The 15859-nt window shown below is 36.8% G+C and overlaps 1 long non-coding RNA gene across 1 annotated transcript in view; it reads left to right on the forward strand.

Moving 5' to 3' along the window:
* Nucleotides 1-15312, forward strand: part of LOC132530929 (uncharacterized) — a 47241-nt gene extending 31929 nt beyond the window's left edge. The window contains exon 4 of the long non-coding RNA XR_009543945.1: nucleotides 15195-15312. This is a non-coding gene — a long non-coding RNA (uncharacterized LOC132530929). The remainder of the gene's footprint in view (nucleotides 1-15194) is intronic.
* The last annotated feature ends 547 nt before the right edge of the window (nucleotides 15313-15859 follow it).

Here is a 15859-nt window from a genome sequence, read left to right on the forward strand (position 1 = left end):
GTATGACAAGGATGCTGATATAGAGGATCCCCACCTGCCCCTACTTTATCCATAAATATTCAATTTTTATCAGTATGACTTTCACATAAGCTTTTAGTTGAATAAGATTACATAGTGCTGAAAGCATTGTGTTAATACTAACTGATGTTAGTAAACAATCCTATTGTGATATCAGTGCAGGTTGGTATATACTGTTAGAAAGGTCTGCAGAGTCCAAAATATCTTCCCTCACATGCCTGCTTGGTTTCTTGGTGAGGATGGGTGAAAGGTGGGGCTCAATGACGTCCTCTCTCTCCATACCGTCTCTCTTTAGTTGTTGTTATGGATTTTGTGTTACAGGTTTTTTTATGTCTCCCTAATTCATATGTTGAAGTCCTAATTACCCCATTATCTCAGAATGTAACCTTATTTGATGGCAGGGTCTTTATAGAGGTAATCAAGTTAAAATGAGGTCATTAGGTTGGGCCCTAATCTAATATGACTGGTGTCACTGTACGAAGGGGAAATTCAGACCCAGACCCACATACAGGGAAGATGATGTGAAGAGACACAGGAAAAAGGTGGCCACCTATAGGCCAAGGAGAGAGCCCTGGACAGATTCTCCCTCACAGCCTTCAAAAGGAACCAACACTGCCTAACCTTGATTTTGGACTTGTAGCCTCCAGAACTGTAAGACAATACATTTCTGTTGTTTAAGCCACCCAGTTTGTAGTTCTTTGTTACAGAAGCCCTGGCAAACTAACATAGCTGGGTAGTTGTGCTTCTTCTAAAGGGACCCAGGGCTCTAAAGACCAAGGGAGAAGCCGTCTGAGGTAGGACAGACCCGACATGGTGTTATTCTGCCATACTCTCTTGGCCAAAGCAATCACAGCACAGCTTGGTTTTATGGAAGGAGACATAGACCCTGCCTTCAGATGAGAAGAATGTCAGAGAATTTTCAGCACTTTTTAATCTGCCACAGTGACAGGACAGATGAGGATACAGTGGGGGTCCTGACTCTAGGGAATTTATGTCAATAAGAGCATCTGTTCTTACTTTGGTAAGAAATTGTAAACTTTGTATATTCTTACTAAGTTTGTAATGATTCAATCCCAGTAAATGCACGTGTGCTCATCAATGACTGGGATTGAGATAAAGCAAACCTGGAGACCTGATTCCCTTATTAGTTACAGCCTTACAGGCAGTTCTTCTAGTGAGGGGTCAAGTCAGGGTTCTAGACCCCGACTGGAAGGGTCTAGAAAACCTGCTTTCTAGTTCCAAGCCAGCCTCTAACAAGCTGAGATACCCTGGGCAAATCAATTTACTTCTTTGCATTTCAGTTTCTTTATTAGGAAAAAGAGAACAAGGCCATCTTGAAAGCCTCTTCCAGCTATGAAATTTTATGACTCGATTAATTTTTTCACTGCATAATAAGAACTTGTTATTCCTAATAAATCAAAATTCCCATAAATGCATCTTACTGAATATTTGCTTTAAGTTTGCATCCACTATTTCCTCCAACCTGCTGCATCTTTGAAGAGTAGTGTTATCTGCTACCTTAGTTCATTTTTAATATATGTGGTCTACTTCATCCGCTCTGCTGTGCCTGCAAACTAGAATATTCTCCAATTATTTCAGTTCCAGGCTTCGTTGCTGAGGCTTAGAAACAGGGCTAACTGAGACAAACTGTGCCGGGAACTTTGGCCATATACTACTTGTCCACTAAACTCCGAACAAAGAACGCACATTTACTTCACTGTTCATGTCTATTGAAGGTAACTCTGAGACTGCCCTTGCCAGGAACTGTGACTCACAGATAAAAGATCCTGTGAGTAGTGAGCTCCCCCCAGAGCCATCCCACACAAAGACAGCATATGCTTTTGTAACACCCACATACTTATATTTTATGCTACAGATGGCACTTTAAGGTCCACTTATAAAGAATCATTGTCAAGCTCAGAGGTCAAATGCACTGAATAAAGTATCAATTTAATGGGAACTAGGGTTTGAAATACTTTCCTACTTTAGTAAATTCTCTGAGCCCTGTAAGAGCCTATAACAGGTCCAACGGAATGACCTCTTTAAACCACCAAAAACTCATTTACACACTCCTTGTAACAGATCCTTTAGTTCGACTTCTTTGAGCAATTGCTTTCTTTGTACTAAGCTTCAGAGCATATACTTTATCAAAGCAATTTAAAAGGTCTAACATTTTTGAAGAAAACCAAATGCAGAAGTCTCTCTGCTGACCTCCTGAAAAGACAGAAGGCTTATCAATGAGATGTGAATATTCTGCTTCCTTTAGGAGATTAAGGAACAGAGCTGTTTATCCTAATTTTACCCAGGCACCCAGATTCCATCTACAGATTTCTCGATGACAGAGGAGAATGGTTTCATAAAAACAGCAAGATGATTGTCCATCTTAACTTCACTTCTCCTCCCTACTCTCTCATTACGTGTTTGAACTTGCCCTTCTTTTTCATATCGTTGGCATTTCGTACTTCCTGGGTGAAGCGTATAGGTTGATGAGTGCTCAGCAAGTAAGGGCCTTCTTTTGCACATCCAGGCCCTCTTCCATAAAAGTCTATCCCATAACTTTCTGCCCGAACCCTGTACCACAACCTATGCTCAATGTCCAATAAGGCTAGTCTGAAGATACTCCGAAACAGTTCATGACCCTTTGCCAGGGTTATATTCTTTTCTCTCCAGTTGTTCTAGTTCATTTTTAATTTCATTCAGCTCCTGAATTTTTTCCTGCTTGCTCCTGTCTCCAGGACTTCATTTTTAGTCTTGATTCCCCTGTGTTTGATGCTACATGATCATTATTTTTGTCTTGGCTTTAAATTTCTGGGAATATTTTTTCAAAGTAACGCTGTGGAAAAACTTATTCCTGCTTCAGCCCTTTGGGATCAACGTCTTGGTCATGGTTCCTTTGGCCAGTAAATTAACTGTATCTTCCCAGTGTGTTGAGGAGAGAGATTTAGCAATCATTTAGTGTAGAAGCATGTTCCCCTGTGTTCTGCATATATTCTGGGTGCCCACCCTCCCAATCTTTTCACACCTTCTCTTATCAGACAACTTTAAAGGCTGCATTGACACAGACATCATGAGAGTGTTACTGGATCCCAGGCTTTATCTCTGGGCTCGGGAATCAGAGCAAAGGTTGCTTCTTACCTTGATACCTAATGCATTAGTGTAGAGGATGTTGTTGGCCACTGATAGCTCAGCATTGATTTCCTCTCTGGAAGTTTCCCTCTGACTGAAGGAAGTTGCCTTACCCAGATTATGCTTCTGCCGCAGGGGCATCCAGAATCCTATGACTGGTTGGTTCGGGGATACATGACCCAGCGTCCTTGCCCAGAATTGGAACAATATTAAAGGTCCATCCCAGCTTCAAGTCATCCCTTAGTCTCTACTGTTACTGCATTACATTCCAGCTTCTCCCTCAACCCAATCCTGTTTCCTTTGCTCCCTCATAGGTATTTTTCCCTCTGATGAACAGTCTCTGATAAAACCTGCACATAAATCTCTTTACTGGAGTTCGTTCCTAAGACAGTGGTGATCTTTTCTTGCAATTAAATGTTAATTTGGGCTCCAAGGCCATGTTTCTCAACACAACCATTTCAACAGGTCATGGCATCTTCTGTAAATTCATGTTAGTGTCATAACAATGGATTCAGTGTCGTGGTGAACATGAATGACATATGTTGATAAGCAGACATGACTGGAAAACAGCTGCGTTTACATGCTTTAAATAATATTGAGACTAAAACAGAATGTATAAATAGCTGCATAGTGCCGTGAACGTTGAAGTTACGCAATACAAATCATTGCATTGAGAATGGGTCTCAATAGACAACCTATTAAAACATAAGGATCCTCAGTTTTCCATAAAAACTCGTGAAGAAGAAACTTCTTAACAATTTGATAGGTTAAGTGCAAGAAGCAAGGCACAAGTCAGCCCTCTTACCACAAAGTATAGTGAGTATTTTTTTTTTTTTTACAGTATAGAACCTGCTTAAAAACTATGAGGAAGTTGAGTTGGTATATAGATAAATTATCTCTAATTTATTTTTAAACTTTACACCGTATTTGGAGAATATGTGTGTGCATTTGGGATAAGGGTAGGGACTCAGGTATAGAAAAATTTCAAGATAATAGTTTAGTGCTCTCTTAGTTTTATAAATTTTAAAATAGAATATAAATATTGCATAACCCTACCCCATACACAAAGTTAAAGCTCCCTTCTAATTACGCCTATGGATGGCTTGTCTCTTTAGGTTTCTCTATCTGTAAAACGGAGATAACAATATTTACCTTCCTCATTAGGAAATGATGAATTTCCTAATGTGCATAATATGCTTTGAAGATGAAAAGCTTCATATAATTGTTAAGTGTTATTATTGTGCATAAATTTATTAGGTATCACAGGTGCACAATTCTGAAGAATACATTAAAGGTAAAATTCATAATGAATAATCTTTGAGGTTGTAAACCTGAATTAAATATAAAGGGAAAAACAACCTTCTAAACATTAAACACAGATGGTAATGATTTTGTTCAGATTTTCCTTGTATATAGATTGGTTATATTTTACAATTAGACAAAGAGCTAAATAGGCATCAGTTAAGTTTTAAAAATCATGTGAAGCTTGGCTTTCAAAGCTTTGTCCATTCTTGGTAAAATTATCAATTATAAAAGTTTAATAAAAGAATGCTTCTTTTTATTTATTTTGTGACTTTGGGGATTGATTGCTACAGCCTTAGGGTTTCACTCCAACACATCAACTATAAAATTTTGGCCAAAAGGCATATGGTCATAATATTCTTGATCCTTAAATACTCTCCTCATTGCCCAAAAAAGTATATTTTCGTTCAGTATACTCCTTCTGCTTCAGGAAAAATAAATCCCATTACTGTGGTAAAGGCCTTGTTGAAATTCTCTTGGGTTCATAATCAAAGTAACTCTTGTGTGTTTCCTGACTTTGTGCTATAGTAATGTATTTCAAGGACAGCTGAGAGATGCATTTTTGCTTAACTTGTGACAGGTGGCATTTTATTCCCAGGCAGCTATCTGCTTGGAATATTGTCTACTTCTTGGCCATGAGCACAAATCCAGAGGGACCTGGGCTCAGTCTGAACAGCAGTGTCAGGCACATTACTGGCTTATTCCACAATGTCTGTGCTGGAGCTGGGGCTCGCCTCTCATCCACCCAGAGAGAGTCAAGTGGTCTTGAGTGAAGAAAGATTTATGTTTTTTTAGAATGAAATAATGCCATTTGCAGGAACAGGGATGGACCTAGAGATTATCATACTAAGTGAAGTAAGTCAGAAAGAGAAAGACAAATACCATATGATATCACTTATATGTGGAACCTAAAATACGACACAAATGAACATATCTACGAAACAGAAACATACAGACATAGAGAACAGACTTGTGGTTGCCAAGGGGGAAGGGAGTGTGGGAGGGGAGGATTGAGAGTTTGGGGTTAGCAGATGCAAACTATTATATATAGGATGGATGAACAACAAGGTCCTACTGTACAGCACAGGGAACACATTCAATGTCCTGTGATAAACCATAATGGAAAAGAATATGAAAAAGAATATATATATAACTGAATCACTTTGCTATACAGTAGAAATTAACACAGCATTGTAAAGCAACTGTACTTCAATAAAATTTAAAAAAATATTTATGTCTTTTCACTTTCAGCTGTTTTAAACGCAGGTATTTGGGGAAGTGGGGTGGGCAGTTTGGAACATGGTGAAGAAATGTCCCACTGAAAACTGCTGCAGAGACAAGCCCCTCCCCCTCCTGCTGCTTCACTGCACTTCTGTAAGGAGTTGTCATCATTTATAACCAATCTCTAGTCAGGAGGATGTTCAGGCCAGTGATGCATATACCTGACTAACAGTGAAAAATAGTGTTCTCCCTCTTTAGAGGAGCATTGATTTGTTTTAAGGGTGAGGGCTGCTAGCACAGTAGACAAAGCCATTCACTGAAATAGGGCTTCATTGTCTTGAGAGCTGATGCATGTCTAGAAAGGATGGGATTAATTCCATGCACATTGGAAGCATCAACTCTCTATTATAAAGCACCTTAAAGAAGTTCAAATGAAGGTAAGATAAAAGTTAAAGGCTTTTTGAGATAAGTAAAACTTGGGTTTGGCCAGGGTAGAGCATTAACTATCTATCTATTTTGAAGGCTGCTTCTGAATCAAGATCAGAGGTGGGCATTCATTCCCTTATTCATTCAACCAACTAATTCTTCTTATACTGTGAGACAGTGCTGTATGTCAGGACTGTGATCCATGAAGGATACAAAATGAAATCCCTGCTCTCCCAAATATTATGTCTAGAGGAAAGAATCAAACAGTGAGGGGGGTAAAGAAATCTTGTTACTATCCATGGTGCAGGTCACCCTGTCTCTCACCTAGGATGGATCATCTGGAAGCAGAAGGAGAAAAGGAGGGAGGAAGGAAGGAAGAAAGGAAGGAAGGAAAGAAGGAAGGAAGGAAGGAAGAGGGAAGGAGGGAGAGAGGGAGGGAGGAAGGAAAGGAGAGGAGGGGAGTAAAGGAAAGGGTAAAAGGGGATCACTTTTCTCAAAATGCAAAGAAAAATCTCAATAATAAGCAACAAAAACAAAAATAATTTCACTCTAGAAATTCAGGACAGATGCTAGAGAAGCCCAAGTGTCCACATGTATGGCCTTTTGATTTTCCTCCCTTGGTTGTCTGTTTGGGAGACTCTTGAACTGCTGTTCTGTCCTTATTCACAGCTCTGATGAGTCCACTGAAGTTGATGAGGATCTAATTCTAAGAGAAGCTTTGAGACAGACCTAATTGCGCCGTGCGGCTTGTGTGATCTAAGTTCCCTGACCAGGGATCAAACCCAGGTCCTCGGCAGTGAATGCACTGAGTCCTAACCCCTGGACCACCAGGGATTTCCCAAGACAGATCTAATTTTAAAACAGATATTATTATAGGACATGTTATTTGCAAACCAATATGCTTTTATATATAGACATTTCATTTACATTGAGGAAATGGGAGCAAATTTAAATGAATCATATCTATTTTCTTTATCCTAATAGGATAAAATGGTATTCTTGGTTTTCAAAAATACCAAAAATGAGTAGAATAAAACTTGTGTCATTATCAAGTACCTACCAATGAGACAACCAATTTTGGAAGGAAAAATATTTATCAGGGATTACATAATTATTGGGGTTTCTTACATATTTTTCTTATTTAAAAAAATGGAAGCTTGGAAAGGAGGGGGCTATGAATATCTATGACTATTTTGCTTTAAAATTATAAATACCTAGAGCTTGGATGAAGAGTTCATTAAGAGCATCTCATCATTCCATCACCTACATCTCATTATTCCATTGCCTTCATCAACTTCTCTCCTATCAGGAGGTCTGGGTTCCACAGGCCATCCCTCCCTCCTCTGCCTTCTAATCCATTCATGCTCCTAGGACACTGCTGGCCCCTCAGCCAGGTCCCAGCTCTGATGGCACATAGAATAAGGATGAAGAGCTTTAAAAATATGTAATACCTGGATTCAACCCAACAATCAATATATTATTAGCTCCTAATACTGACTAGATGAATCTTGCTATTGGTTAGCTATATATTTTAACACTGATCTTTCATAATGTAATACACATCTGTTTATCCAACTGGTATACTAGCTGCATACTGCATTAAGCACCCAATTAGACCACAAGTATCTCAAATTCTGTATCTCCCAAACTGAATGTATTGTAAAGTTTGTTCTCCTCTAGTGGATGGACATAGAGTCTGTCATACAGAGTGAAGTAAGTCAGAAAGAGAAAAACAAATACCATATGCTAACACATATATATGGAATCTAAAAAAAAAAAAAAAGGTTCTGATGAAAGTAGCCGCAGGACAGGAATAAAGATGCAGATGTAGAGAATGGACTTGAGGACACGGGGAGGGGGAAGGGTAAGCTGGGACGAAGTGAGAGAGTAACATTGACACATATACACTACCAAACATAAAATAGATAGCTAGTGGGAAGCAGCTGCATAGCACAGGGAGATCAGCTTTGTGACGACCTAGAGGGGTGGGATAGGGAGGGTGGGAGGGAGACACAAGAGGGAGGGCATATGGGGATATATGTATACATATAGCTGATTCACTTTGTTATACAGCAGAAAGTAACACAACATTGTAAAGCAAGTGTACTCGAATAAAGATGTTAAAAAAAAAAGCCTGAGTAGCAATACTCATATCAGATAAAATAGACTTTAAAATAAAGAATGTTACAAGAGACAAGGAAGGATACTATATAATGGTCAAGGGATTACTCCAAGAAGAAGATATAACAATTATAAATATATATGCACCCAACATAGGAGCACATCAATACATAAGGCAACTGCTACCAGCTATGAAAGAGGAAATTGACAGTAACACAATAATAGTGGGGGACTTTAACACCTCACTTACACCAATGGACAGATCATCCAATCAGAAAATTAATAAGGAAAGACAAGCTTTAAATGACACAGTAGACCAGATAGATTTAATTGATATTTGTATGACATTCCATCGAAAAACAACAGATTACACTTTCTTCTCAAGTGCGCACAGAACATTCTCCAACGTAGATCACATCTTGGGTCAGAAATCAAGCCTCAGTAAATTTAAGAAAATTGAAATCATATCAACCATCTTTTCTGACCACAACACTATGAAATTAGAAATCAGTTACATGGAAAAAAACGTAAAATACACAGACACATGGAGGCTAAACAAAACATTACTGAATAACCAAGAGATCACTGAAGTAATCAAAGAGGAAATCAAAAAATACCTAGAGACAAATGATAATGAAAACACGATGAACCAAAACCTATGGGATGCAGCAAAAGCAGTTCTAAGGGGGAGGTTTACAGCTATATAGACTACCTCAAGAAACAAGAAAAATCTCAAGTAAACAATCTAACCTTATACCTAAAGGAACTAGAGGAAGAAGAACAAACAAAACCCGAAGTTAGCAGTAGGAAAGAAATCATAAAGATCAGAGCAGAAATAAATGAAATAGAAACAAAGAAAACAACAGCAAAGATCAATAAAACTAAAAGCTTGTTCTTTGAGAAGATAAATAAAATTGATAAACCATTAGCCAGACTAATCAAGAAAAAGAGGGAGAGGACTCAAATCATTAAAATTAGAAATGAAAAAGGAGAAGTTAAAACAGACACTGCAGAAATACAAAGCATCCTAAGAGACTACTACAAGCAACTCTATACCAATAAAATGGACAACCCGGAAGAAATGGACAAATTCTTAGAAATGTATAACCTTCCAAGATTGAACCAGGAAGAAATAGAAAATATGAACAGACCAATTACAAGTAATGAAATTGAAACTGTAATTAAAAATCTTCCAACAAACAAAAGTCCAGGACCAGATGGCTTCACAGGTGAATTCTATAAAACATTTAGAGAAGAGCTAACACCCATCCTTCTCAATCTCTTCCAAAAAATTGCAGAGGAAGGAACACTCCCAAACTCATTCTATGAGGCCAACATCACCCTGATACCAAAACCAGACAAAGATACTACAAGAACAGAAAATTACAGACCAACATCACTGATGAATATAGATGCAAAAATCCTCAACAAAATACTAGCAAACAGAATCCAACAACCCATTAAAAGGATCATACACCATGATCAAGTGAGATTTATCCCAGCAATGCAAGGATTCTTCAATATAGGCAAATCAATCAATGTGATACACCATATTAACAAATTGAAGAATAAAAACCATATGATCATCTCAATAGATGCAGAAAAAGCTTTTGACAAAATTCAACACAAAAACTCTCCAGAAAGTGGGCATAGAGGGAACCTACCTCAACATAATAAAGGCCATATATGACAAACCCACAGCAAACATCATTCTCAATGGTGAAAAACTGAAAGCATTTCCTCTAAGATCAGGAACAAGACAAGGATGTCCACTCTCACCACTATTATTTAACACAGTTTTGGAAGTCCTAGCAGTGGCAATCAGAGAAGAAAAAGAAATAAAAGAATACAAATTGGAAAAGAAGAATTAAAACTGTCACTGTTTGCAGCTGACATGATACTATACATAAAGAATCCTAAAGATGCCACCAGAAAACTACTAGAGCTAATCAATGAATTTGATAAAGTTGCAGGATACAAAATTAATGCACAGAAATCTCTTATATTCCTATACACTAATGATGAAAAATCTGAAAGAGAAATTAAGGAAACACCCCCATTTACCATTGCAACAAAAAGGATAAAATACCTAGGAATAAACCTACCTAGGGAGACAAAAGACTTGTATGCAGAAAACTATAAGACACTGATGAAAGAAATTAAGATGATACCAACAGATAGAGAGATATACCATGTTCTTGGATTGGAAGAATCAATATTGTGAAAATGACTATATTTCCCAAAGCAATCTACAGATTCAACACAATCTCTATCAAATTACCAATGGAATTTTTTACAGAACTAGAACAAAAAAATCTTAAAATTTGTATGGAGACACCAGAGACCACAACTATCCAAAGCAGTGTTGAGGGATAAAAACGGAGCTGGAGGAATCAGACTCCCTGACATCAGACTATACTACAAAGCTACAGTCATCAAGACAATATGGTACTGGCACAAAAACAGGAGTACAGATCAATGGAAAAGGATAGAAAGCCCAGATGGTCAACTAACCTATGACAAAGGGGGCAAGGATATACAATGGAGAAAAGATAGTCCCTTCGATAAGTGGTGCTGGGAAAACTGGACAGCTACATGTAAAAAAAATGAAATTAGAACTCGCCCTAACACCATACACAAAGATAAACTCAAAATGGATTAGAGCCCTAAATGTAAGACCAGACACTATAAAACTCTTAGAGGAAAACATAGGAAGGACACTCTGACATAAATCACAGCAAGATCTTTTTTGATCCACCTCCTAGAGTAATGGAAATAAAAACAAAAATAAACAAATGGGACCTAATGAAACTTAAAATCTTTTGCAAAGCAAAGGAAACTACAAACAAGATGAAAAGACAACCCTCAGAGTGGGGAAATATATTTGCAAACAAATCAATGGACAAAGGATTAATCTCCAAAATATATAAATAGCTCATGCAGCTCAACATTAAAAAAACAAACAACCCAATCAAAAAATGGGCAGAACACCTAAATAGACATTTCTCCAAAGAAGACATACAGATGGCTAAGAAGCACATGAAAAGCTGCTCAACATCACTAATTATTAGAGAAATGCAAATCAAAACTACAGTGAGGCATCACCTCACAGCAGTTAGCATAGGCATCATCAGAAAATGTACAAACAAATGCTGGAGAGGGTGTGGAGAAAAGGGTACCCTCTTGCACTGTTGGTGGGAATGTAAATTGATACAGCCACTATGGAGAACTTTATGGTGGTTCCGTAAAAAACTAAAAATAGAATTACCATATGACCCAGCAATTCCACTCCTGGGCATATACCCAGAGAAAACCATAATTCAAAAAGACACATGCACCCCAATGTTCATTGCAGCACTATTTACAATAACCAGGTCATGGAAGCAATCTAAATGCCCATCGACAGACAAATGTATAAAGAAGATGTGGTACATACATACAATGGAATATTATTCAGCCATAAAAAGGAACGAAATTGGGTCATTTGTAGAGACGTGGATGAATCTAGAGACTGTCATACAGAGTGAAGTAAGTCAGAAAGAGAAAAACAAATATCGCATATTATCACATATATGTGGAACCTAGAAAATGGTACAGACGAACCGGTTTGCAGGGCAGAAATTGAGACACAGATGTAGAGAACAAACTTACGGACACCAAAGGGGGAAAGCAGCAGCAGGTGGGGTTGGTGTGTGATGAATTGGGAGATTGGGATTGACATGTATACACTGATGTGTATAAAATCGATGACTAATAAGAACCTGCTGTATAAAAAAATAAATAAAATTTTAAAACAAATTCAGGAAGAATCAAATAAGGCAATTGGACTGAAATGCTGTAACCATTAACTATACTTGAACATAATAATCTCTACTCCAGCCTGTACTCAAAATGGTGAAAGAATTCAACAAAAGGAGGGAAAGTGTATGTTTCTGACATATATTTAGGGTAAATAGTAGAATTTAAATTCAATGGAGGCAAAAGTGATAATCCCTAAAAATCTTTAAGAGAATAATATAAATCGATTATTTCGAAGAAGATTTTTTTGCTTTGAAATATCTCAAGAATTTAGGAAGTCTTCTCTAGCTCTATGATTCTACTGAAGTTATCCAAAAACATAGCATTGTATGTAGTCCACAGTAGGACAGTTGAGATGACAGACCCTAAACATCTGGTGGCTTCGGTTTCACAGTTCACAACTTACATCAGTTACCAAGATCATTTTTCCTGTAGAGAGTGATAAAAACATTTCTACTTAAGAGTTCTATTGTCCATTTCATACTCCATCCTATCTGTTGTCCCCAAACTCCTCAACTACACTTACTGCAAGTACATTTTGGCAAAGGGCAGAGGAAATAATTTTATATGCCTGCAAACTTTGAGCTTGCCAGAGAGCTGCCATGCTAAAATGTATCTATATCCATGGGTGAAATTTAAAGTAGATCTCTACTTTTGCCTCATTGCCTCAGTTTATGAAGCCTGGATTTTCTGTTGTTCAGGTACAAGGACCTTATGGTTATATAAGTAAGTATGTACAAAGGAATGTATAAGTTGAATTTGGACTGGGAAATAGAAGGATGAATCAAGAAATTTACTCATGAACTGCTCTTGCATCCACTTTTAGTACATCGATTTAGGGAATAAAGTGTGGAGATAACTCATTTTCCCAACTATTATAAATTTTTTCCAAAAATAAATACTTATTTTTGTTTTTCATTTCCTTGAGAAATTAAAATTCAGACAATCAGATTTCCTCTCCCCAATTTATCTGGACTCATCATCCCTACAAATTTAATACTTACTCATAATTAATGGTATAAAATATAAGTCTAAAAAGTTTTTATTAAATAGCAACTCTACCCAAACTCTCTTACTCTTCAGTTATCTAATTGTATGTATCCTGTTTTATAATTAGAAATTTGATTTGTTTGAAATAATGAGAAAATGATTTGCTTCTCCTTGCTCATAAAAGGCTCTTGGAAAAATTATTAGTATTCTGCAAATAATGGAAGAGGTAGAAGTTGCTGTGAAATAAGTTTCTGGTTTTACCAAAAACAACACATAGAACTATTTAATCCTCAAATGGCTTTCAAAGCATTTGTTGATGAATATTAGTTTTTGAGGACAATATCTATTAGATGTGGTTGCTGATACATTAGAGAATATATATTTGTGTATGTGTGTATACTCATAAAAGGCATATAATTTTTAAAAAATTTTTGACTTATTAACATGGTACATATTTAAGAAAATTTTTAGTGCTTATTATGATTTAAAGTTTTGCCCATTTTGTCAATTTTAATGTTTTAGTTTAGAGAGGTTTTTACTTTAAGCTTCTTAAAATTATGACTTATAGTCTTTCTGGGTTATCTGATATTCAATGAAGAAGCTAGAACAAAAGTGGGCTCAATCATCCTTAAAGTCATATGAGTATTAGAATTGTTATAAAAGTCAATTACAAGCCTGATTGATTGCTAACAATGTAACATAAAGCAAGTTAGCTGAAAAGATTAATATCCAACTTTTCAAGGGACTTATAAAAGAAAGTCCCAGTCACACAACTTATAATCAATGTCAAAAGGTATCCAAATCCATTAACTGAGTTTTCTGTTATGCTGTCAGAACAGTTGAGAAATGTCATTAATTAAAAAAAAAAAATAACAGAACAGTGCCACTGCCTTGTTAACTGGCAACAACTTTGAGGAAAGGCTGCCCCGTGCAAAAGGCAAGGAAGTGTTAACCACCCCACTTTGTGACTCGGTCCTACACAATTACCTGGTCATCCTCACCTGCACCGAGAGGGCTTCTCAATCTTGAATTTGAGAGGTAAAAAGAATGACCTTGAAAGAGAAAGAGTTACAACAAATCTAAGTAAACAGAAGCAAAGTGTTTGGAATGTGTCCAAAAGAAGGAGCTCATTTCATATAACCCTATTGGAGCCTTACAAAGATGTTGTTAGGCTGGTAGCTTTCATTTAGGAAAAACACATGTTGCTGTCTAAGAGGAGAGTTTATTAGAGGCTTTTATCAAATATTCATTTACTCAATGTAATGGAGTTGAAATGGAGTTGAAAAACTAGATGAAATTTTAACATTATTTTGAAAAGAAAACTTTAAAAAAGTTAAGTAAGGTGTATAAATGTGACAAAAGGATTGCTAGAATGAATGACAAAAAGGGAGGTTAAAGAATGTCTGTAGATGTGTCTGTGAAGGTAGTTCTGAAATTTAAACACAAGGCTCCAGGAAGCAAACCTTGGAGAATTTCTAACTGGGTAACTGCTTGAAGGTAGATGCAGCTGTCTTCTCTCTTCTCCATCTTTTCCTGTCTCTTTCCCTCTCCATTCTTTCCTCTCCTTGCTCCTGTCTCTTTCCTCCCACAAAGTTCTCAACTTCTGGTAAAGTAGCTGTTTTGTATTCAATCTGTGAGTCAGTCATTGAATCACCAATTATTTACCAGGCTTATGGAAACAAGTCTTTTTCTGACGAGGAATGGCAACTCCTGCTGTTCTTTGCCATAAAAAATCAATATGCTTTTAAATTTTGTTGCAATGTCCAAAGTTACCTATTTAATTTGCCTAACTAAACAAACATTTTGACATTTATGGTGACTGTTTTTACCTTTCTGTTTTAGCACATATGTGAAGAAAATGAGTTTATCTTCTAATATGAACAAAGCTTCCAGATATTTGGTAGCAAGATTTAAGTATCTAATATGGAGAATTGTTTTACTAAATTATTGTATATTCATTAGATGAAATATTTTAAGAACCCTACTAAAATGATATTTGTGAAGGTTTTATAGAAACATAGAAACTTTATGTTATACTGTTAAGAGGAAAAAAATGAAATTAAATTTTCACTTAAATTCTATGGTCTATGAGAAGAGTGACTTGGTTTTAAAAAGCTGGATAATAAAATGCCTGATATACTGTGCCCAGACTACGCTTATTGGTGTCACACAGTATATATCTTATTGTTCAGTTTCACCTGAGATGCAATCTGGACAATGCAGGAGTTCAGTTTCACCTGAGATGCAATCTGGACCCACCCACGGGGAAGCAGAGGGAACACCATCCTATCCCACAGCCAGGGAAGAACACAGGTAAGACAGATAATCAGACAATGGATAGTTTAGTGCTGGATCAAGAAGGAGAAACCTCCCCAGTAATAAGCAACTAGGGGTAGGGATTTTCCAATGATAATGACCTCTTTAGGAATATCATTGACAACAAATATCTGCCTTTAAAAGGATCTTTGTATAATTGCAGATTTAGAGACAGACCATTTTCGGCAAATAACAAAGGCTTTGAAAGAGGAAAGTAGTATCTATATGCACACCCGGAGGCAAGATGTAGTCCATACAGAAAAGGAAATTAGGCCGAATGGAGATATTTCTCTGCCTCGTTTGACCAAAGGTTTTCACTATGGCCTTAGTGGGAAGGAGTTGGAAATTAATATCAGACTCCACCATTATTCATTTAAAGTTTTACATGTTAAATTGGATTAATTGTATACTACTTGTCATTCCATTTTTAATGGCCATGAATTTCTTTATTGTCTTTATAAAGAACCAAAGTTAAACAATCTCTAAAAGTGGGGTTCTACAATAAATAGGTATCCAGCCCTGATTAGATTTTTATCTATTA

This window comes from Lagenorhynchus albirostris, chromosome 12 (assembly GCF_949774975.1).
Source record: "Lagenorhynchus albirostris chromosome 12, mLagAlb1.1, whole genome shotgun sequence".
Lineage (NCBI taxonomy): Eukaryota > Metazoa > Chordata > Mammalia > Artiodactyla > Delphinidae > Lagenorhynchus > Lagenorhynchus albirostris.